Here is a 23,424-nt window from a genome sequence, read left to right as displayed (position 1 = left end):
TACTGCTCTAATATTCATCAGGATTTAGTCAGAGTTTGGCTCACTTTCCCATGATTGGGCCTGACTCGATCTGCATCAAATTGGGCCAGCTTGCAATTTCCATTTTTTAATTATTATTATTTCTGGGAAGCAAGATGTGCAAATTGCTGGCACAATTCATGCAAATTTCTTCAATTTGCACAAATCACTCACATTTTGCCCATCATTTTTGCAAATTATGTAAGTTACAGTCAAAATATGCATGGTTTGCACAAATTTACCTCCCCCAACCCATCCAAAGTCCCTGTACCAGCTTGCAAATGCAGGCTAGGATTGCAGTGGGAATCCATTGGGGCCCCAAAGGGACAATTTTTCTATTCATGGACATCCCTGCTTAATGGCACACAATGACTCAAGCTTAGAAGGTCCTTTAATTGTGTTAAGCATTAGGGTACAAACAGCTGTGGCTAAATGCGTGTTATTTGACACAGGAAATAAATAGGTCTTTTTTCTGCAGTTCAGTAATCCTCTTTCTCATTATTTCGTTCCACCTCCTGTTGAAATGTATGTTCTGGCAACAGAAATTAGACAGAAAATGGTAAATTGGTAAATTGCAGCATCATTGCAGGAAGGGCTGGGTTTGGCCCAGGGCAACTAGTTGTTTTGCTGAGAGCATTTGAGTCACGAGGACGTCTGGCTGCAAAGCAGTGAATAATATTTACATGAGATGAAATATATCTACTTTGTTTGGGGGACATCTCTCTCTCCCCACCCCCAAACATAAGGTATGTCTGCATCTCCAGATAAAAGAAAGAAATTTTCAGCACAAAAATTGCATCTCTTCCTTCCATTATCTCTGCTTCGCCTGCTGCAATCGGAACATCGAGGGCTCAAGAGGATGCTAAATCCACCACGGTGCAGGATTTTTCCAGTTATCAGAGGCTCTTCCTTTTGTTTGATGTGAGGGAAAGCATTGCTAATTGGCAATGTAGCACTGCACAGGAAGGAGAAGGAGGAGAAGAGGAAAGAGAGCAGCTGTGTGTATCTCTTAGCTTCCTTGAGTGGTTGCAATGGCAAGGTACTTTCAGTTTCTCAAACATTTCCCTGGGCCAGGAAAAAATAGCCCCGCCAAACAAACACAGAGACAAATATTATCCATGTGGGGCAGCAAGAACGTTGTCCCTGTCTGCACCCAAGACATCGCATTTGATCTGCATCTTCCGGAACAGGAATTCCTCGTTCCCAAGAATCGTTTCCAAGCAATTAGCAAATGGACCACTGGAGGAAGGCTGGGGTGGGAGGGAGGAAGGAAAGCAAAATAGAAAAGTGGGTCTTCAGTCTCTCATGAAAATTACATTCTTGTGTGTGTTCTCAACTCAGGCACTTTCAAAATAGTCATCAGTGCTGAGTAGGACCAGGATACGGCAGCAGAGCGGAGCCAAAATTCCTCAGAAGGTATTTTCTGAGAAAACGTCTAAAGTTTTGCTTCTTCTCAGCTCCTTAAGAAAAAGAGAAGCCAGTTTGCCGATGACTGGAAACTGTTCCTCATTTTATTTTATTTATTTATTTTGGGTGGAAGCTGCCACTTTTGCCTCTAATGAAGCAGAGCATACTAGGTTTTGTGGAGGGTGGAAAACAGGGGGCAGACTGCTTACACAGTTGCTGTACCTTGTAAAAGACACACACACACACACACCCCACAGAGCTCCACCACACTGGGGGGAATCACACTCCCTACCATCGCTTCTCTGCCCGCGTTTTCATTTCTCAGTTAGTTCCTCTTTTCAAAAGAGGAAGTACACAATGAGCACGAGGCCTATTCAGTCCACTGTTCTAATGGCGCTGTTTCTCCTGCACACAGCAGGAGAGAGCAGCAATTCCCAGTTTTAAAAAAAATCGGACTTTATGGAGAGCTTTTTGTCATGCAAGGGAGGCCAGAAAGCACTAGGGAGGCAGACAATGTCATGGGAGGGACCTGAGCAAACTCTGTAAATGCCCAGTAATGTGCATGCAATAAGATGTTCATTGGATGGAACTAACACACAAACACCAAGGATAAAGACTGTATTAAAAAAAGCAGCAGCAAGCCATTTATTTTCATGAACAAGTGTATTCTCTGTGTTTTACTTTTGTGTGAGAATCTGCATAGAAGTTGAGTAAACTAAACTAATCATCTTCCTGGTACAAAACAAAATCTAAGGGAACTTTATGCCGTTGAGAATTCTTCAGAAATTTCTTTACCCAATCTAATTATGGACAGTGCTGTTTATGTAAATACCTATTTTATTCCTGTAAAAAGCTGTTTAAAGTCTTAGGAAAATGTTTTTTAATTACCAAAGAGTAATTATGGAAATAATAGAAACCCACTTCCTTACACAATGGCTTAATTTTCCCACCTCCCTCTTTCTTTGTCCTTGAAATACAGGAGAGGATAAACAGACACGCCTGGCTTAACCTTCTCTCATTCATTGCCATCTTCACCACTTTCATCTCCGCTGCAAACTAAATCGTCCTATTTTTTAAAAAAGCTCCTCCTCATATGGAGCTCCCTCCATCCATGAGACCTCTAATTGCTTTTATTGCCTTAATTTAGACTTCCCCCTCCTTTCTTTTTTTACAGGGCAGGTGATGAGCAAAAGCTACATGCAGGGGTTTGAGGCTAGAATAGGAAAACATCACAAAATAAATTGCTGGGGACCGGATGACTCAAAGTAACTGGCGACAGACAGAACATAGGTATAATTTCATTCCCTTTTGCGGCATAGTATGGAGGAATATCAGTTAGGAGAATATACGTTTGAATGTTGGGAGTACTACTTTTAACTTTTTAACTTACAAAGTTCAGTAGTTGAGTTCTACATTGGATGCACCATTGAGCTAACTATGGCCTGATTGGGACATGTCGATAAGGATGCGCCATTGACTTCTGACATGTGCAGAATTGATCTTGCACACATTTCTCTTGATATGGAGGCATACAAGATCTGTCCCTGCAGTGAGGGGTTCTGCATCTCCCCACTGTGTAAAATGCACACAATTTTGATGGGACGTAGGGAACATGGTACTGAATACTCACGCAGGTGCTTGTTGCGAGCAGAGTAGGAAGTCCCAGAAATAAACCCACAGACACCAGATCTTGGGATTAAATAGGGCCTCTTTATTTACACATGGAGATTCTCCCCTCCATGGATCTGCGTGTGAACGTGTGGGAATCAAGCTTATTCCTCAGGCAACTAGCCTTCCCCCTTAGGGTGAGCCACTCAGCTGAAAACAGGGGTCGGGTGACCCGGCACCTCTTTTCAACTACACTTGCATGTTTGGTGAGACCGACCCATGTCATCTCCACTCAGGCTGCGTAGTCGAGTAGATGAGACAAGAAGGTCCCCAAAGGCAAACCATATCCTGAGATGAAAGCTGCAAAGCCCCCGAGGAGCAGGACCTCTGGATTGCCAATCACCACAAAGGTGCCAGAGTGCTCACCATCCCTATCCTGACTTCCCAAAATTCCCGCACAACCTTGCCATTTATAATTAACTTATTTATCCTCCACTTCTAAAGATTGGATCCAGTATGGAGGTGAAAACCTGCACATTACTGAATGACAGGGAAAATTCATACTCAGCTTCCCTTGCAAAGAGGACGCCTGGTTATTCCCATACTGGTTTATAAAGAGGGAAGGTGGGGCTGAAATTGAAAGAGGCCGATGGCTTCGTGGGGATGAGCCTTTATAGACTTTGTTCTGCCCCCACCTCATGAGGCTGTACGCATGCAGAGCATGCGCCATATCCTCCTTTATTTCTGGCTCCCCCCACTGCCCACAAAAACGTCCTCTACCCAAGCCGGGTAGAGGCTGGGCGGTGATCAGGCATACCTATGGGTACTCAATACATGATGGGGCTGTGACGCCCACCCTTCACTGGGTTTACTCTGGACCACCTCTATTCTTTTTTGAACCCAAAGGACCCAGCTCAGGTGCCTTCATCAGGGGTTTGAGATGCTAAATCCATCCCTGTAGCACACCTACTTTTGCTTAGGCCCCACAGCTATACAGACCTGCACCCTCGCCCCAAACTTCTCCCTTCCGCTGCTACCATAGATCGACCTGTACCCTTCCTCAGGTACTCCAATGACCACACCAGGTATAAATGAATGTAATTTAATAACAAGAAGGTATGAGATGAGAGTATATGAGAGAGAGGAATGATATGAGATGAGAGTTGTTGAGAGAGAGATGTGGGATAGAGATAGGAAGGGTCTGCATGTTTGTTGTTTTGGTGGATTAGAGTGTGGGAAAGAGAATAATGTAGTTTAGACGGGGTACAGTAGGTAGGAGAACATGAAGTTATATTGTGAAAAATTGAAGAGAAATCACCATCTGAAACCATCACATCTTACTTTATTTCTGGCACCCCCACCCCCACCCGCAAAAAACAACCTCTACCCAAGCTGTACCAGCTGGGTGGTGATCGGGCATGCCTATGGGTACCGAATACATGATGGGGCCCCTGAGAATGCACCCAGGGAGCCCTGCCATGTAGACTCTGATTTATGCAGAGGCCATACTCTCAGGTCAATGTGAGACCAGAGGCACTCTGCCGGGGGAGGGGGGTACATGCATATGGCTGTACATGCATGTTACTGTCTAAATATTCATAGGAATGCAAACCCTATTTGACCAGGGTTCATGTCCCTATGGAGGGAACTCATACATGAACATCCATACACCAAAACGTGTCAACTGCATTGATACCTAGAGGGCAGGGCTAATCCCTGTAATCCTATCGCCCCTCAGACAATGTCTGGAAAAGGAAAGGAACCTCTCGTGCAAGCACTGAGTCATTACTGACTCTTGGAGGGATGCCAGCTTTCGCTGACGTTTTCTTGGCAGGCCTTATAGCGGGGTGGTTTGCCGTTGCCTTCCCCGGCCATTATTACCTTTCCCCCAGCTAACTGGGTACTCATTTTACCGACCTCGGGGAGGAAGGAAGGCTGAGTCGACCCGAGCCGGCTGTCTGAGAACCAGCTTCCGCTGGGATCGAACTCAGGCCGTGGGGCGAGTTTCAGCTGCAGAAACTGCTGCTTTACCACTCTGCGCCACACGAGGCTCCAGACAATGTCTAGGGTTCCCATAATTGCAACCTAAATATGGCACCCTCTCTCAATAACTAGACTTAAGCTTGATGTGGATTTTCTCTCTCTCTCTCTTACTCGTTTCTCCTTGTATTTGGGAAATTAAACTCTTAATTAAAAACAAAATAAGCACAATGACCACTCACATTCGTAAACCTCACAATTCATAACTGCTGTTCTCTCAAGGGTCACTAGACATATTTTGCCTATATTTCAGCTTTTGCATTTTATTTGTATTTTATATTTTTCTTGATACACCCAGTTCGTGGAGGCTCAACCCTCCACAAATTGTCACTTGGCAGCAGCCATCCCATCAAGATGAAGGACAGAGGGAGGTGAGAAAGTGGCCCACTACTGCCCTGAGACACCAGTAACCTTTGGTTACTCTGGTCCTTTAACTCTGTATACTCCAGCTATTTCTTATAAAAACACTAAGTTTTTTTGTTTATTTGTTTACTTTTTTCCTTCTCCCTCCTAATCCCTTTTCCTTTTGTGCATGTCATTTAGGTTTCAAGCATGAGGACAGGGACACCTTCCTTGATCATAAGCTGATCTGAGCGCCTTTTTTTTTGGCTCAATGAAAGAAATTAGGATGCAACCCTACACATGTTTAGGCAGGAAAAAAACCCTCACATCTCCCAGGACTTGCAGCTTTTTCTACCTAAACATGCGAAGGATTGCACCCTTACTTAATCTTTAAGGTGCCACAAGACAGTTGCTTTATATACATGTTGGTTGTTAATGCTATTCCATCCACTGCAAATACAGATGTCAGCAGTAAGCGTAGGGCAACAAAGTATTGTTTAAAGTGGCATTCTGGGGGTGCGGGAGAGTGCATGCATTTCTTAGGGTCACTTTCTAGGTTTCCAGTTGGGTGATAAGGCATCCAATCGAAGCTTCCTTTGCAAACTCTGACTTCAATTGTTTACTTCCTTGGAGAAATTGCATTTCAGTCTAGAATTAGTCATGGTTGGATTCAACCAGAAGTTCAAGAAATCCTCCAAGTTAGCTATTAGTTTGGAGGTGAGCCATAGACTGAACGCAGGAGGGAGGGGAAGTGGGCAGATGACTACACAGCCATAATGTCCTGACGAAATCTTAGTGAGCCAATTGTCAGCAATGTAAACGAACAAGCACAAACTAGTGAAGCAGGGCCACAATTTGAAAATGTATGACCTAGAGCGCCATCACACCTGAACTTTTGCCCTTGTATTGTCCCCTTCCGTTTACTTAGCATTTGAAAGCTTTTCATTTCATTCATCTTCACATCTCTCCTCAGAATTGCTGTTTCCCCCCACCCCACATTTCTCATTTGTACCTCCCCTTACAATCTATTGGTTGTTCACAGGGACACGTCGCCCTGACACACACTCTCCCTTTCATCAGGAATGCCGCCCGCTCTCAGAACATCGGCTTGTGTACAATAGGATAAAAATACACATAGAGGGTCAAATGCATTGCTGTAAAAAGCATTCCTTCACCGCACTTGGAAACCTTGCAAAGAGGTGGAGAAGAGATGAAATCAGGGCAGGACATGGACGACGTCATCTGAGTCCTTTGTATGCAACGCACCCTGACAGCGGGCTACAACACTGGTGTGATGGAGCTCCTAGACTGGCATTTGCAACTGGTTCTCCTGCTGTATTAACTAGCCTGATGAGTCTGTTCATCCAAGAGTGATTTCCATAGCATGGCTATCAGCCATGACAAGGGAGACCTGAAACAAAACATTGCAGTGTATCCTCCCTCCTATTCCATTCTGGATCCCAGTTAGCCATTTCTCCAAGCAAAATGCACCACATTCCCCTTGCCCCGTTTTCCAGTCTTCTTTTTCAATCGAATATTCCACAGCTACTGAGCCTAAAGAGTCCTCTTTGAGCTGATTTGGGGAGGAGGTTGCCCCCACCTTTTTGTTGTTATTGTTTAAATCTTTCATGATTCTGCAAACCATGGTATTTCCCTGAGCATGCTGAGACCTCTTTCATATTTCTCCACGCCAGTTTTAGCTCCATTTCCAGTGGCCCTCACCACCTGAATTCACTGCTAGAGGGGCTGATAACTAAATTACGGTGACCATATGGCAAGGAGGACTGGGCTCCTGTATCTCCTGTATTGAAAAAGGAATTTCAGCAGGTGTCAATTGTATGCATGTAGCACCTGGTGAAATTCTCCTCTTCGTCACAACAGTAGTGACAAGATACAAAAGAGGGCAGGGCTCCTGCAGGTTTAACTGTTATGCACATCTTGCAAACACTTGGAAGAATCATAGAATCATAGAATCATAGAATAGCAGAGTTGGAAGGGGCCTACAAGGCCATCAAGTCCAACCCCCTGCTCAATGCAGGAATCCACCTTAAAGCATCCCTGACAGATGCTTGTCCACCTGCCTCTTGAATGCCTTTAGTGTGGGAGAGCCCACAACCTCCCTAGGTAACTGATTCCATTGTCGTACTGCTCTAACAGTCAGGAAGTTTTTTCTGATGTCCTGCTGGAATCTGGTTTCCTTTAAATTGAGCCCGTTATTCCGTGTCCTGCACTCTGGGAGGATCAAGAAGAGATCCTGGCCCTCCCCTGTGTGATAACCTTTTAAGTATTTGAAGAGTGCTATCATGTCTCCCCTCAATCTTCTCTTCTCCAGGCTAAACATGCCCAGTTCTTTCAGTCTCTCTTCATAGGGCTTTGTTTCCAGACCCCTGATCATCCTGGTTGTCGTCCTCTGAACATGCTCCAGCTTGTCTGCGTCCTTCTTGAATTGTGGAGCCCAGAACTGGTCGCAATACTCTAGTTGAGGCCTAACCAGGGCCGAATAGAGAGGAACCAGTACCTCATGTGATTTGGAAGCTATACTTCTATTAATGCAGCCCAAAATAGCATTTGCCTTTCTTGCAGCCATATCGCACTGTTGGCTCCTATTCAGCTTGCAATCTACAACAATTCCAAGATCCTTCTCATTTGTAGTATTGCTGAGCCAAGTATCCCCCATCTTGTAACTGTGCCTTTGGTTTCTATTTCCTAAATGTAGAACTTGGCATTTATTCCTATTAAATGTCATCCTGTTGTTTTCAGCCCAGCACTCCAGCCTATCAAGATCACTTTGAAGTTTGTTTCTGTCTTCCAGGGTATTAGCTATCCCACCCAATTTTGTGTCATCTGCAAATTTGATAAGTGTTCCCTGCACCTCCTCATCCAAATCATTAATAAAAATGTTGAAGAGCACTGGGCCCAGGACTGAGCCCTGCGGTAACCCACTCGTTACCTCCCCCCAGTTTGAGAAGGTTCCATTGATAAGTACTCTTTGAGTCCTTATCAATGGTATTTAAGATACTCCCCAATCAGCAGAACTCTGGGGAAGACCAGAACACCAACTTGCAGCACACTACCAGCTTCTGAGTATACAACCTGACTGGCCATCAGATTCTGTTGCTCCTCTGTTTGGTAACTATTGAGTGTATGCAGACATGTGAATTGAACTGCAGTCTATCTAAATAAAGGTGGTCCTTCACTTAGATCAGACTGCATTTTGGTTTTCAGTCTCAGTATGTACCTCACCCTGTAGGAGAAACAGATTTAAATGTAAACTCAGCCATGAAACTTACAAGGTGACCTAGGGCTGGTCACCAACCCTCAGCTTTAATCCACCTCACAGGGTTGTTGTTGTTGTTGTTTACATTTCTATATCGCCCCATAGCTGAAGCTTTCTGTGCGGTTTACATAAGTTTAAAACAATTAAAAATATACAAAATTTAAAACCTCCAAACCTGCACCATCACAGAAACGTACATCTAAAAACAACTATAAACAACTATAAAAACAAATCTGGGATCAATGAAGCTCAACACATATTGCTAAATGCCTGGGAAAAGAGAAAGGTTTTAACCTTCCACCAAAGGGATAGCAATGTTGGTGCCAGGCTGGCTTCGTCGGGGAGATTGTTCCATAATTCTGAGGACGCAAGGTGGAAGCTGCAGCTCGTGCAAAATGCAGCGGCCAGATTGATTTTGGGAACCAGAAGGTTCGACCATGTAACACCTGCTCTGGTCCGCTTGCACTGGCTGCCTGTATGTTTCCGAGCCCAATTCAAGATGCTGGTTTTGACCTATAAAGCCTTACACGGCTTGGGACCACAATACCTGATGGAACGCCTCTCCCGACGTGAATATACCCGGTCACTACGTTCAACATCTAAGGTCCTCCTCCAGGTGCCTACTCTGAGAGAGGCTCGGAGTGTGGCAACAAGGGACAGGGCCTTTTTGGTGGTGGCCCCAAGACTGTGGAATGATCTCCCTGATGAGGCTCGCCTGGCGCCAATGCTGCTATCTTTCCGGCGCCAGGTTAAGACTTTCCTCTTTGCCCAGGCATATGGCGGCACATCCTAATTACCCACATGTTTAGTTTTTAATCGGTTTTTAATGCTTTATGTATGTATGTTTTGTGTTTTAGAGTTTTAAATTTTGTATACTTGTTTTTACCTCAATTTTAGAATTTCTGTAAACCACCCAGAGAGCCCTGGCTATGGGAGCGGTATATAAGTTTAATAAATAAATAAATAAATAAATAAATAAATAAATAAATAAATATTGTACTGAGAAAGAAGAAAAGTGTGGCATGAATGTGATAAAGGCATAAACCTCCATGTACAGAAGCATGTGATCTGGTCCTGGCTTGCCTGCAAATCTATTAAATCAATAGACTTTTTGAGAGAAAAAACCCTGTGTGAACTCTGTTGTGTTACCAGTTCACACCTGTAGGAAGCAGGTAAGGCTTTCAAGGAAGTCTTGGCTAGACCCATCAAACTCAGGGAAGGGATGGCATGTCCTGGGATATACAAAGCTCACAAAACAAACTCACCCCTCCATCTCTCTCTATTCTCAAATCCCACATGATCTAATTAGCAGAGTTTGGAAGGAAGCTGGGCTGCTTTGTAACAAGCTGACTAATGGCCCAGTTAACCCCTTCCTGCTCAGAGCCAACAGCTTGGTGACCCAGTAAGCAGCCTGGCATACTGACATTTCCAGGGCTCCTGAAGATGGTGCTCCCCCACTTCCTTCCCCCAAAATACATTCCCCCCCCCCATCATTCACCCCATCTCCCCGCCCTCCTTTATGAAGGAGCTGCCCCTCTTCGGTCTTGCTTCCAAACAAGGCTTGCTTCCAGGAATGGGACTTGCAATGGTGTTTATCAGCTAGACGAACATCTGGCTAATGGGCTAACATTTGTTATTATTATTATTGTTCTTATTGCTGCTTCTATAATTATCACTAAATTCTTGTTATCATTAGGAGCGGCAGAAGTAATTGGCCTAGGGGTATAGCAGCATACAGCAGTGAGCACCCCCCCCTTGAAAGCGAAAAAAAATGAGTGCCCCCCATCCCTAACACACACACACACACACACAGAGAGAGAGAGAGAGAGAGAGAGAGAGAGAGAGAGAGAGAGAGAGAGATCAACAGAGCTGCCTGCATTTTAGGCTTTGCATTTTGAAGAGAATTGTGCTTTATTACAGCAGGATAACAGCATTCAATGCCACACTGCCAGTTGCCTTGCCTGAAGGAATATCATTAGACTGGGTGATTTTCCTGTCTTTATGTTAGAGACTGTAGTGTTCTCATCAGACACTTCCTCCTCCACCTTTCTTACATTTCATGCTATCCCGTTTTGTCCCACAACCCACGCTAGTTCTCTTACCCCAAGTGATTCAGTTGTCTGTATCATCCTACCAAGTAGTGAGGAGGATTCAACGACATCTGGTGCAGATATGCAGCAGATTGAACATCTGTAAGGGGAACAGGAGCAACACCTTTTTGCTCATGAGAACCCTAATCCCTCTGACATTGATAGCAAAGCTTTCATGGATGGCATAATGATTCTGGATTACACCCAAGAACAGAGTTTAGGATAGTTCAAAGAGAGAGTTCCTTCTGGATTAGCAGTAGGGTGTCCACACATCAATCTCCCCCAAAAGAGGAAATATATCAACAAAAAAAGGAGGAAAAAATGGACAACACCAATTTCAATAGAAATTAAGTACATCTCACCATAGTGTGGAAGGCTGTGATTAGGTGGCCTGTGTGACTTGCTCCGTCTTCTGTCCAGGTGCTGTTGATTACATACGTACAATAATTTGCAAATCAGGTGAACATGTCCCATTCACACCCCCAAATTTGAAAACCATCAGTAAAGAAATTATCAGGAGTTTCCCAACGAATTCCCTAACTTGCATTCACATTTAGAAGTATGACTTGTGCAAATGTGGACTTCCAAAAGTGCACAAAGGTGCGTTTTTGGGAAGTGCACATTTGCATAACGTCCCCCCGCCCAAATAATAAGCTGTATTTTCATGCTTTAGCCTATAGTGGAAAATGCATATATTTGCTCAGGAAAAAATGTATATTTTTAAATGCACATTTTTAAATGCACATTTCCCCCCGATAATGCACATTTTTACCAACTAGGGGGAAATAAAAGATGTTGGGACTCAGGAATACATACAAGGTGGAAGAAACTTTGAGGAAAAACTTGGAGAACCTCAATAACTCAAACATAGCATGTTCACCCATCCTTATTGTTGATGGGAAACTTCAAACCCCAGAACTTCCTTACGCCTGTGTGCACCAGTTGCTGGGGAACATGGGTGGGAGGGTGCTTTTGCACCATGCCCTGCTTGTTCATCCCTGGCTGATGGCTGGTTGGCCACTGTTGAACAGAGTGCTGGACTAGATGGACCCTTGGTCTGATCCAGCAGGGCACTTCTTCTTATGTTCTAACTTGGCTTGGACAACCCTTCAAATAGAAGATGCCTTCAAAATAGAGGTCATCCTTTCTAATAGAGGACTCTCCTCTGTAAAAGAGGACACATGATCACCCTAAATAACAGACAGCCAACAATGTGAAGAACTGATTTCTGGGAAAAGCCAAAGAATGTACCACGAAGACTATTTAAAACAGATTAGTTACCCTTGCAATTATTTGAAGTATCCTACTTTTGTCATCTTAAGATGCAATTCAAAACTATCACCATTAATGAAAGTGACTAGGGATGTCTTGGGTGACTGTGAAATTCTCTTCTAGAAGATTTGTTATTGCAGGTAAGTGCCTAAAATTTGCAGCAATTTGCAAATACAACCTTCGGTTCGGTGCTGCGGATGAGTGGGACGCAATCACTTAATTGTCCAAGCTACTGAGCAATTAAACTGCAAGTTCATGAAAGGCTCTGGTCCAAATTAATGTATCTCCCCCCCCCCGCCAGTTTGCATTTTTTGATATGGAGCTGCAGATAATAACACTGTCCATTGACGTAAAGCAAATAATTTGGAGCCACTTTGTAAAATCTACATATCTGTTTTTGTGGATAATTGTCCCAAACGTGTGATGCCAACATGCAGGAAGGCAGAAATATCAGCAATCAATCAATAAATTAAGAGTACAGGCTGATCCCTTAATTCCTTCAGCGTATAAATATTTACAGCAAAACACCTCTTTACTTTGTTTTGGGTTATTTATAATAATTCCTTTATATTTAGTAGGGATTGTGTCAGGAAGAATGCACATAGTAGATGCCAGAAAAAACTACATTAAACTAGATCACTTTTTCTCTCTCTCCACATTCTCAGGATATATATACATTGCACGAGTTTGGCTCCCCTTAAACCTTATTATAGAACAAACAGGACTATCTCTAGCCTACACAATTGCCTTCTGCCATCACTTTATCATTTCTTTCAAACTGCTAATTGGCCAATTGTGCAATGTATCCCAAATCATGCAGTTCTAGTTTGTGCAATCAGGGCAACAGATGAAGAGCTCAGATCCTGATGAAATTTAGGTTTCATAACAGAGGAAAAATCAAAACAGGCCTTGAGCCCACAGTCTGTCTTTGGACAGACTTCATATTGCTTCTCCTCTTGGCAAATGTACTGCCTGGCACTGCTCAAAGTTAAATAAACTCCCACCCTGCCTTCAGAATCATTTCTAGCATATGTGCTTCTATTCTATAATCCAATGACGTCTGGAAGGACAAGTGTATCCTATTATCTAGTCAAAGCCTCCTGACACTTCAACAAAAAGGTATATTGAGTTGCTGAGCATTTCCTGTTGCCCCAGACAAATGAAGCTTCAAATCAATTGGGTGCAAAGGAGCCCTATGGTGACAATTCCCATAATAAATGCCTTGTAGTCAATGGAGATGGCACATGTCCAAAAGTAGGCTGCTCTTTTCCTTATGTGTGCTGGTAACTTCAAGGCTCGACTTCTGCAATGCGCTCTACATAGGGCTACCTTTGTGCCTAGTCCAGAAACTTCAACTAGTTCAAAATATGGTAGCCAGGCTAGTCACTGGTACACCTAGGGGTGACCACATTACACCAGTTTTAAAATCTCTTCACTGGCTGCTAATTAGTTTCTGGATGAAGTATAAAGTGTTGGTTATCACCTTTAAAGCCCTACATGGTTTGGGTCCAAGCTACCTGCGGGATCGCCTTCTCTGGTACAATCCGACCAACACACTCAGGTCCTCTGGGAAGAATCCACTTCAGTCAGCAAAAACTAGATTAACAACTGTTACCCAGAGGACCTTTTCTTCTGCTGCTCCCAGACTGTGGAATGGCCTGCCGGAGGAGACTCATCAACTTAACAGTCTGTCAGCATTTAAGAAAGCTATTAAGACTGATCTCTTCCAGCAGGCCTATCCAGTGTAATGTTAGGATATTTTAAAATGATTTTAGGATGTTTTTAAAATGATTTTAGGATGTTTTAACAATGTATATTACGTTTTAATTCAGTTTTATGTATTTTACATTTACTATTGTTCCCTGCCTCGATCAGAATGGAGAAGCGGGTAAGAAATGCATTTATTAGTAGTATTCGTATTTGTATTGATGCATTATTATTATTATTATTTCCATTTATCCAAGATTGTCTACCAGAGCAACTATGAACCAAAAGAAGGTACAATTTTATCTATCTCTTCTGGGCCCTGGCAGCTGATGGCCGTCACTCTTGCCAGTTGCCACCATTTTTCCCTTGTTGAAATGGGCCAAAGTACCCACAGAGTTCCCACCATATGACACAGAAATCACTGTGAACACCTGGTTAACAGGCGTGGATAAATGACCCACTGTGGGGAGGGTTCGCCCCGCCACCAATGACATGCTAACCCACCGTAGATCATGTCTTTGAGTTATCCACAGTTGGTTTGCATGTTGTCTGAGCAGGCCCCAATCACCAAGGCTGCAATCCTATGGGTGCTTACCAGAGAGTAAGTTCCATCAAATGCGTTATGATTTTCTTCTAAGTAGTTATGCCATGTCATAAAGCAAAGTTTCTGAACTTACTTGGCTGACCAGCATACAAACTAGCCCACACTTCATTTTACATGGCATTCCAACTCTCTTCTATTGGGGCAGAAATGAACACCGCAAGGATTAAAACCCTTTAAGTGCAAATGCTCCGGTAGTCTTAGACCTTGTTTACAGTGGAGTGAATCCACATCGCTGTAATATCTAATAAATGAACAGAATAGGTGTTCCAGGCCCATTTGGTTGATTTTGTTATTGAGTTGATGTGTATGAAATTACCTAGTCATGGAGAAAAGAGATTGGTCTCCCCTCCTCTCCCATCCCACCAAGATGGATGGCATAATGATTCTGGATTACACCCAAGAACAGAGTTTAGGATAGTTCAAAGAGAGAGTTCCTTCTGGATTAGCAGTAGGGTGTCCACACATCAATCTCCCCCAAAAGAGGAAATATATCAACAAAAAAAGGAGGAAAAAATGGACAACACCAATTTCAATAGAAATAAAGTACATCTCACCATAGTGTGGAAGGCTGTGATTAGGTGGCCTGTGTGACTTGCTCCGTCTTCTGTCCAGGTGCTGTTGATTACATACGTACAATAATTTTGTTCCACTTTGCAAATCAGGTGAACATGTCCCATTCACACCCCCAAATTTGAAAACCACCAGGAAAGAAATTATCAGGAGTTTCCCAACGAATTCCCTAACTTGCATTCACATTTAGAAGTATGACTTGTGCAAATGTGGACTTCCAAAAGTGCACAAAGGTACGTTAAAATCTCTTCACTGGCTGCAAATTAGTTTCTGGATGAAGTATAAAGTGTTGGTTATCACCTTTAAAGCCCTACATGGTTTGGGTCCAAGCTACCTGCGGGATCACCTTCTCCGGTACAATCCGACCAACACACTCAGGTCCTCTGGGAAGAATCCACTTCAGTCAGCAAAAACTAGATTAACAACTGTTACCCAGAGGACCTTTTCTTCTGCTGCTCCCAGACTGTGGAATGGCCTGCCGGAGGAGACTCATCAACTTAACAGTCTGTCAGCATTTAAGAAAGCTATTAAGACTGATCTCTTCCAGCAGGCCTATCCAGTGTAATGTTAGGATATTTTAAAATGATTTTAGGATGTTTTTAAAATGATTTTAGGATGTTTTAACAATGTTCATTACGTTTTAATTCAGTTTTATGTATTTTATATTTACGATTGTTCCCTGCCTCGATCAGAATGGAGAAGCGGGTAAGAAATGCATTTATTAGTAGTATTCGTATTTGTATTGATGCATTATTATTATTATTATTTCCATTTATCCAAGATTGTCTACCAGAGCAACTATGAACCAAAAGAAGGTACAATTTTATCTATCTCTTCTGGGCCCTGGCAGCTGATGGCCGTCACTCTTGCCAGTTGCCACCATTTTTCCCTTGTTGAAATGGGCCAAAGTACCCACAGAGTTCCCACCATATGACACAGAAATCACTGTGAACACCTGGTTAACAGGCGTGGATAAATGACCCACTGTGGGGAGGGTTCGCCCCGCCACCAATGACATGCTAACCCACCGTAGATCATGTCTTTGAGTTATCCACGGTTGGTTTGCATGTTGTCTGAGCAGGCCCCAATCACCAAGGCTGCAATCCTATGGGTGCTTACCAGAGAGTAAGTTCCATCAAATGCGTTATGATTTTCTTCTAAGTAGTTATGCCATGTCATAAAGCAAAGTTTCTGAACTTACTTGGTTGACCAGCATACAAACTAGCCCACACTTCATTTTACATGGCATTCCAACTCTCTTCTATTGGGGCAGAAATGAACACCGCAAGGATTAAAAACCCTTTAAGTGCAAATGCTCCGGTCGTCTTAGACCTTGTTTACAGTGGAGTGAATCCACATCGCTGTAATATCTAATAAATGAACAGAATAGGTGTTCCAGGCCCGTTTGGTTGATTTTGTTATTGAGTTGATGTGTATGAAATTACCTAGTCATGGAGAAAAGAGATTGGTCTCCCCTCCTCTCCCATCCCACCGAGATGTAATATCACACTCCATATATTGAAAAACCATTGTAATTTGATCAAAACTGTCACCTCCATCCCATAATTTCCTCCCACCTGAATTAATCACTGCAGAATAACAACAACACAATCTTGATGTTTTGAGCCTGATCTGCATGGATGTGATGGGAAAGCAATTTTGAAATAGGAAAGGGTGAACTCACAGTTTACCTGGGAGCAAGAGGGTCAGATCAAAAGAAGAAAGGTCTCTTGCATTTCTAATATAGAAGAGGGAATTTCAGCACCACACTACATGCAAGGTACACATCAGGAGGGATGAATCAGTCAATTTCTGGTCCATGTCAGCTTTTTATGTATTCAGTCATAAGTGTGTTCCAGTCAATTTCTGCCAAAAACTTTTTTTAAAAAAAATCACATTTTTTAAAAATGCACATTTATTTTCATACGTGATTTCCCCTAACATTTTGTACACAACTTTCCATAATACATGCATTTCTGGTATGCAGCTTTCCTTAATATAGACATTTGTGTGTGCACTTTTCGAGCCAAGAACTGCATGGCAAAATCTGGAGAAGTATCATTCAAAGAATAACTGTGTTCGAATCCACATATTAGTCCGGTAAATGCAAATTACCAGTAAATTTCCCCTTCCGCAAATGTGGACCAAAGGAAATTCTGCCCCATCATGCTGAAACTCTCTCTTTTACACAACTATTGAAATTGAAAGTGTCCTGTAGCTCTTTTGAATCTGCCTACTATATGTGGGAATTGGATTGTGTTAATGTCTACATCCAAGGAAGTTCCAGGATCATTCCCGCTCTTACAGATGTGTGAAAAGAATTTCATTTATGTCCCATTAGCCATCCTGAACACAAATACAAGCAAGAGTAATTTTTTTGTTTTCAGGGGGAGGGGATTTCTCAGTTTCCTGAACTTGCATTCATGTTTGAAAAATGTACACTTTTACAAATGCAAATTTCCCCTAAAATATACACTTTCACCCAATTGGGGTGAAAGTACACATTTAGTTCCCCCCTTTTTAAAAATATGCACTTTCTGTGGTTCAAATACATCCTTTTTCCATTTGAATGAAATTAAAACAGAGCACAATCAAGCATGGGAAATGATGTGGGCCAAGTTTCAAGGTGGTGTTCAAAGGATCTGGGAGATCATGAAAACTGCCCACCCCTACCTGCTACTAAGTTTTAGTTCTCTATCAACTTTTGAACGAGTATTATATGGAAGCAACTTGCAAGTGGATAAATACATGGATATCTGGTCTGCTTTTCTTGAAACCTTTGTATAACTCTCTCCCTTTTTTCCCTTTTTTTCTTCAGTACATACGATGGAAATGATAATAATTTTATATACACAATGTATGGGTTTTCCCCCATTTCCACGATGTATTTTCAGTTCTGTTTGTTGATATTCACAATAAAAAAATCAATATATATATATATATATATATATATATATATATAAATAATAGTTCACTGGACTTACATCAGAAGCCCATCTTAATTTTTCAATGTTTTTCGTCATGGAAAACAATGGCAGAAAACATGTTTCAAAGACTGCATTGAGCAGGGGGTTGGACTCGATGGCCTTTTAGGCCCCTTCCAACTCTACTATTCTAGGATTCTATGACTGTCAGACTAGGCCCAGAGACTGGGAGAGGAGGAGCCATGTGGCGATCAGAGAATGACTCTTCTCTCTTTCCTTGAAACGAAACAAATTGATCTAAGCTAACAAAAATGATACGTTTGTTTGTAGTACCGTGAGCGGAAGGAATGGCTGCCATTCTCTGTTGCCTGGTCTCATTAAAGTGAGCAGACAGTAGATCAATGACTACTAACCAAGGGAGGGCTTATTTTGTTTAAACTCTGCCACCTCATCTGCTATCCTTTCCTCCTTGCTTTTTATGTTGGTACCAAAGGATGTGCTCTAGATTCCCAGAGGACGTAATATCAGATGTGCAGGCCATCTGGAAACATTGCCAAATGAGTTCTCTGAAGGCAGGTTGCTGTTTTCTTCTGAGCCTTCTATTAAGTCAGCTAAAAGTGAAGGAGCTAAATAAAGTAGGGCCCTCAATGAAAAGAGAGCTTTGATAAGCAACATACTTTGCACATCCCTTGCATTACTCTTCCTTGTTTTATACAGCCCTATCCTATACATGTCTGCTCAGATGCATTCAATGGGCCTAACTTTGAGGAAAATGAATATAGGATTGCAGCCATAGATTGCAAAGAACCCTTCTCTTTGCTTCCCAAAATGATCATCTCTGATGTTTGGGGAAATATGCATGGGATTTCATGAAAAAAGAAGGGGGGAAATCCACAGAGTTCTCAATCCAATACAGACTCAAGTCAGAATGAGCTCCAGGATGGAATTTGGTCAACTTGCTAAGCACAACGAAACTTGAGTTCTAGCCTTTTAAAAAAGGGTAGATTGGCTTCTACAGCCAGAACAGATTGGGGAAATTAAGCAATTCTGTATACATCTAGTACTGAGAGTGGCTGGAAGCTGCCACGTGCTCACCTCAACCTTTCAAGGGTTGTGGAAGGAGCCTCTGCTGTTGAAATAGCTAATTATGCATTAAGAGCTCCAAACATAATTCTCAAGACATGTTCATCTGCATGATAATTACATTGTCTAGATTCATTTTTATGTTATCTTTTGGACTGTCTTTATTTTTGCTAGCAAGAGAGACAAGGCTGACGGGTTATACACGGCGAGTTTTTCAATAGGGTATGGATTGGCTGATTTACCCTATCTATTCCAAAACAGATAGATACCCTATCTATTACAAAATCTGGAATTTTGGCACAGGAAATTGGTCACGGGAGGGGAGAAGGAGACGATGAGGAATGAAGGGGAGTTGTGGAAGAGCAGGGTGTGCAGAATGCCACATGGTAAAGCATGCCTAGTAACCACTGAGGCCCTGTTCAGAAGACACCTTAATCCATGGCTTTAACCATGGTGACTAAAGCAAAAAGCCTTATTCACCATGGTTTAAGGTGTCTTCTGAATACAACCCAAGGTTGTTAAAGCCATGGTTTAAAGTGCCTTCTGAATGGCACCTGAATTTCTGTCACTTCCTACCTCAAGATTATGTTAACAGCTTCCTAGATTTTGATTGAATATAAGGAAAAAGTTGCTGATGGTAAGATCCATACAACAGTGGAACAGTCTACCCACGGAGGTTGTGGACGTTTTTAAGAAGAGGCTGGACAGCCACCTCTCATGGATGGTTTAATTGGATTTCCTGCACACTGCGGAGGTTTCGACTAGATGATCCTTGTGGTCCATTTCAACTCCACAATTCTGTGATTCTATGAGATACCTCCAAAACTCTTCCCACCTATTTCCACACTAGCACTAGGTCTAGGAGCTTCATTTATCAAAACCGAATGTGAACAGCTTTCCAACACTCAGACTTCGTATCCATGTGTAAGATAATGGTGGTGGTGGAGAGACCTGGATCTTGTGTGTGTGTGCATGTGTTCTCCGGATCAAACTCTCCTCATCTCTTTCTACCAAAGTCCATACCCCTTTGGGACCTTGATTCTCATTGCCTCCACAACAGGGTCAGTCACAGATGGACTAACTATGGAGATAGCACTGTGTGTCACTCCTTCTCAAGCCCCATAGTGGGTGTGATGGAGGCATGGCTTGATAGCCAGCTCTGGAAACAGGAAGGGCATTAGGGCACATGTGACCACACCTGGTGTTGGGTGGGTCTTAGGAGGGTGCATTTAAAATCATCTCCTCCTTCCCTAAATTGATCAGTTTTCTCAGATTCAGATGCCAAGAAGGGGAGCTAAGAGCCAGAAGAGTGGCAGGAAAGCGCCTTGGGCTTGCAGCCTTATAGCCATTGGACTCTACATACTAGAATGTGATAATCTGGACTTTCTCATAGTAAGGCAGGCCTACTTCTGCTAGCTTAGCAAGAATTATGGGTGCTGACACTCGAGAAGGGGTTGATGAGAGACAGGGCCTTGGAATTCTGGCCATGTGGATAGACCTTAGAGCAGGAGTGGGCAACTTCTGGCCCTCCAGATGTTTTGGCCTACAGTTCCCATCATCCTTCCTAAATTAGCTATGTTGCCAAGGGTAGATGCATTACAAGTTGCATTACAAGTTGCCCACCGCTGCCTTAGGGAATTGCACTGGGCTCAAAGCACACCCTCCACATATAGTGTACATTCATACATCGGCTTTAGAGAGAGCAAAAGGGTCAATGCCTGGCAAATGAGGAGAGCCAAATAATGAAAGGTGGCAATCTAGGGGTCTTGCAAAGACTAAATGGTCTTTGGTCTTACAGCCCTTGAAGAAAGTTGTAAGGATGTTTGAGGCACCAAGCCCAGAGGGCATCTGGGGTGGTGGAGCAACCAGATCTAAAGCAGCTGAGAATGGACCTAGCCGCTGAATCAACTACTTGAGGAGATTACAGCACTTTACTGTACTTTGAGGGAGGACCAGGGTGGCCACCAATGGGCAGCTGGGGATTACTAGGGGAAAACACAGGTCTGTCATTTTCAGTCTCATTGAGCACTAGAGGGACAGAGTTATCTGGGCCCACACTCAGCTGGGACTTCCCTGCAACAAGCATAGCAGGAAGGCCTCTCTCAACACAAGGATGGGAACCGGGACAGACAGACTCACTCTCATTTAGACGATGGGGAGACATGACATTACTTGCTGCCTTGACAAATGCCCACAAAGGTTCATCCATCACAGATCTGCCTTGTGGCAATTACTAAAGTTGTGTCCCTTGTCATCGCAATGTCAAATATTTCACTGATTATTTCCAGGTGTGGGTGCCCACAAGTGCCCTAAACACTTCTCCTGTGTTTTCTTGCTGCTGGCAAAGGCAGAGATGCCATTCCATGTGAAGGAAGTGAGGCATGGATGCTTGGGAGAGCACCGTACAGATTAGGATCCAGCTGAGAGAACATTTGAGCTGCTTTGTAATCCTCGTGCCGTTCTACACAATCTGTATTGAAAGAGCATTCTGCAAAGTACAGCATGGCGCCTTCAACTGAGGAGGGGAAATCATAATGAATCTGGACAATTTAATTTGCATGCAGATGAAGGTGTCACGAGGGTTACTTTTGTAGCGCTTAATGAGTAATTAGCAGTTTGAGCAGAAGAGACACCCCTCTGCAACCTCTTGTATGGCTGAGGCAAAGATGCAAAATTTCCCAGTCGCTCCCAATTCAAAGTGATCTGCCAATTCTCCCTCTTGTCCTCACTGCAGAAGACAATTTGCATTCTTCACTCACTTTGGCATCTCTCTCTCTCTCTCTCTCTCTCTCTCTCTCTCTCTCTCTCTCTCTCTCTCTCTATATATATATAATCAAAATCAATCACAAGGTCCTGTTCTCTATAGTTTGGTCTCAGCAACTTTTTATTGCCTGCTGTCATGGAAAAAGGAACAAGTACCAGCACAGATATTGCTCTTGTTGTAACAATGGTGGTCAAAAAGGAAAGTGTCCATCAGCACTGGCGAATAAACAGGGAGGCAAAGTGAGCATCTGGAGATGCTGGAAGTATGCTGAGGTCAGCACTAGCGCTGAGGGAGAAATTTGTTCAGTTCACATTTCAATGTGAATTTACCTAATTTTGCGTTTTTGAACCACTACGTTAACCAAAACTCAATTATTCTTAGAAATTTTCACTTCTCCAAAAGTTGCTGAATATATCTTGATAGGATGCCTCTAATAACACTGATAGATGTAGGAACACCCCCAATCCTTTAGGGGGTGAAATCCCTTCTGGAATGGGTTGGAAACTATTCCACTGTGTAGATTAATGACTCATTGATTACAGTGCCTGTCATATCAACGCAACCATAGCTGTGCCAACCAAGTTCATACGAAAGTAACCCTTTACACAGGACAGGGTAGATGTAAATTGTGCCTGTGATTATGATGATTACTACTATTATACTATCTCTCATGAGATTTAGTTATTTGCTTCGCCTTGATTTATAGACAGCACAAATCTGCTCATAACCTCGGCTCAGAGAAATAGCCAATTACTTAACATGACAAACCAAATATGGTTTAATCAGCTCCATACATCTATCACATAGATGCTCGTACATATTCACACCTCATTCACCACCAAATCTCAAAGTCAAGGGACACAGTCGGCAGGCTTCTATGACACATCTCTTGTTGAACTATACCACTTTAGAGGACAAATGGGTGTACTGAAGTTTCAAATTGTCTCCCATCAAAGAAAATGCACGGTGCCTAAAACATAAAATAAAACTAGCATGTTTTGTAGAAGTCTATGCTAGATCCTCTCATCCAAACATGGCTGTTGGTACTACAGTGTTTTTAAATATATATATTGGGCAGAATTCAAATATCCAGTTCCCCTGTCCTTGGTTGAAGTAGCACAGTCCAAGAATCGACACCGCTCATGAAACTGCTGATTGCTTGTTTCAGCATCAGCTTCTTTTCAGCAGCATCCAGCTTTTCTGCTATAAAAACATCCTGATCCTTTAAAAAAAAACTAAAAGCAATACAAATGAAACTACACAAACATCTAATATAATGAAATAGCAGCAAACAGATGGCATACCAATTAAAAGCAAATGGCTCCTTGGAAGGAGCAGGTCATTAGTCATCTACAAGCAAGCAGCGTTTTTGCTGTAGGTCTATGGGGAAGGCATTCTAAAAGAAAAGAAAATGGCACCATTACCATATAGCCCCTGTCTCTTTTACTTATCTGTTAGGGTGACCCTATGGAAAGGAGGACAGGGCTCCTGTATCTTTAACAGTTGCATAGAAAAGGGAATTTCAGCAGGTGTCATTTGTATACATGGGGAACCTGGTGAAATTCCCTCTTCATCACAACAGTTAAAGCTGCAGGAGCTATACTAGAGTGACCAGATTTAAAAGAGGGCACCTGCACCTTTAACTGTTGTGATGAAGAGGGAATTTCACCAGGTTCCCTATATATACAAATGACACCTGCTGAAATTCTCTTTTCAAT

This window comes from Elgaria multicarinata, chromosome 12 (assembly GCF_023053635.1).
Source record: "Elgaria multicarinata webbii isolate HBS135686 ecotype San Diego chromosome 12, rElgMul1.1.pri, whole genome shotgun sequence".
Taxonomy (NCBI): Eukaryota; Metazoa; Chordata; class Lepidosauria; order Squamata; family Anguidae; genus Elgaria; species Elgaria multicarinata.
The sequence above is the reverse complement of the archived record's forward strand: the minus strand, read 5'-3'. Positions refer to the sequence as shown.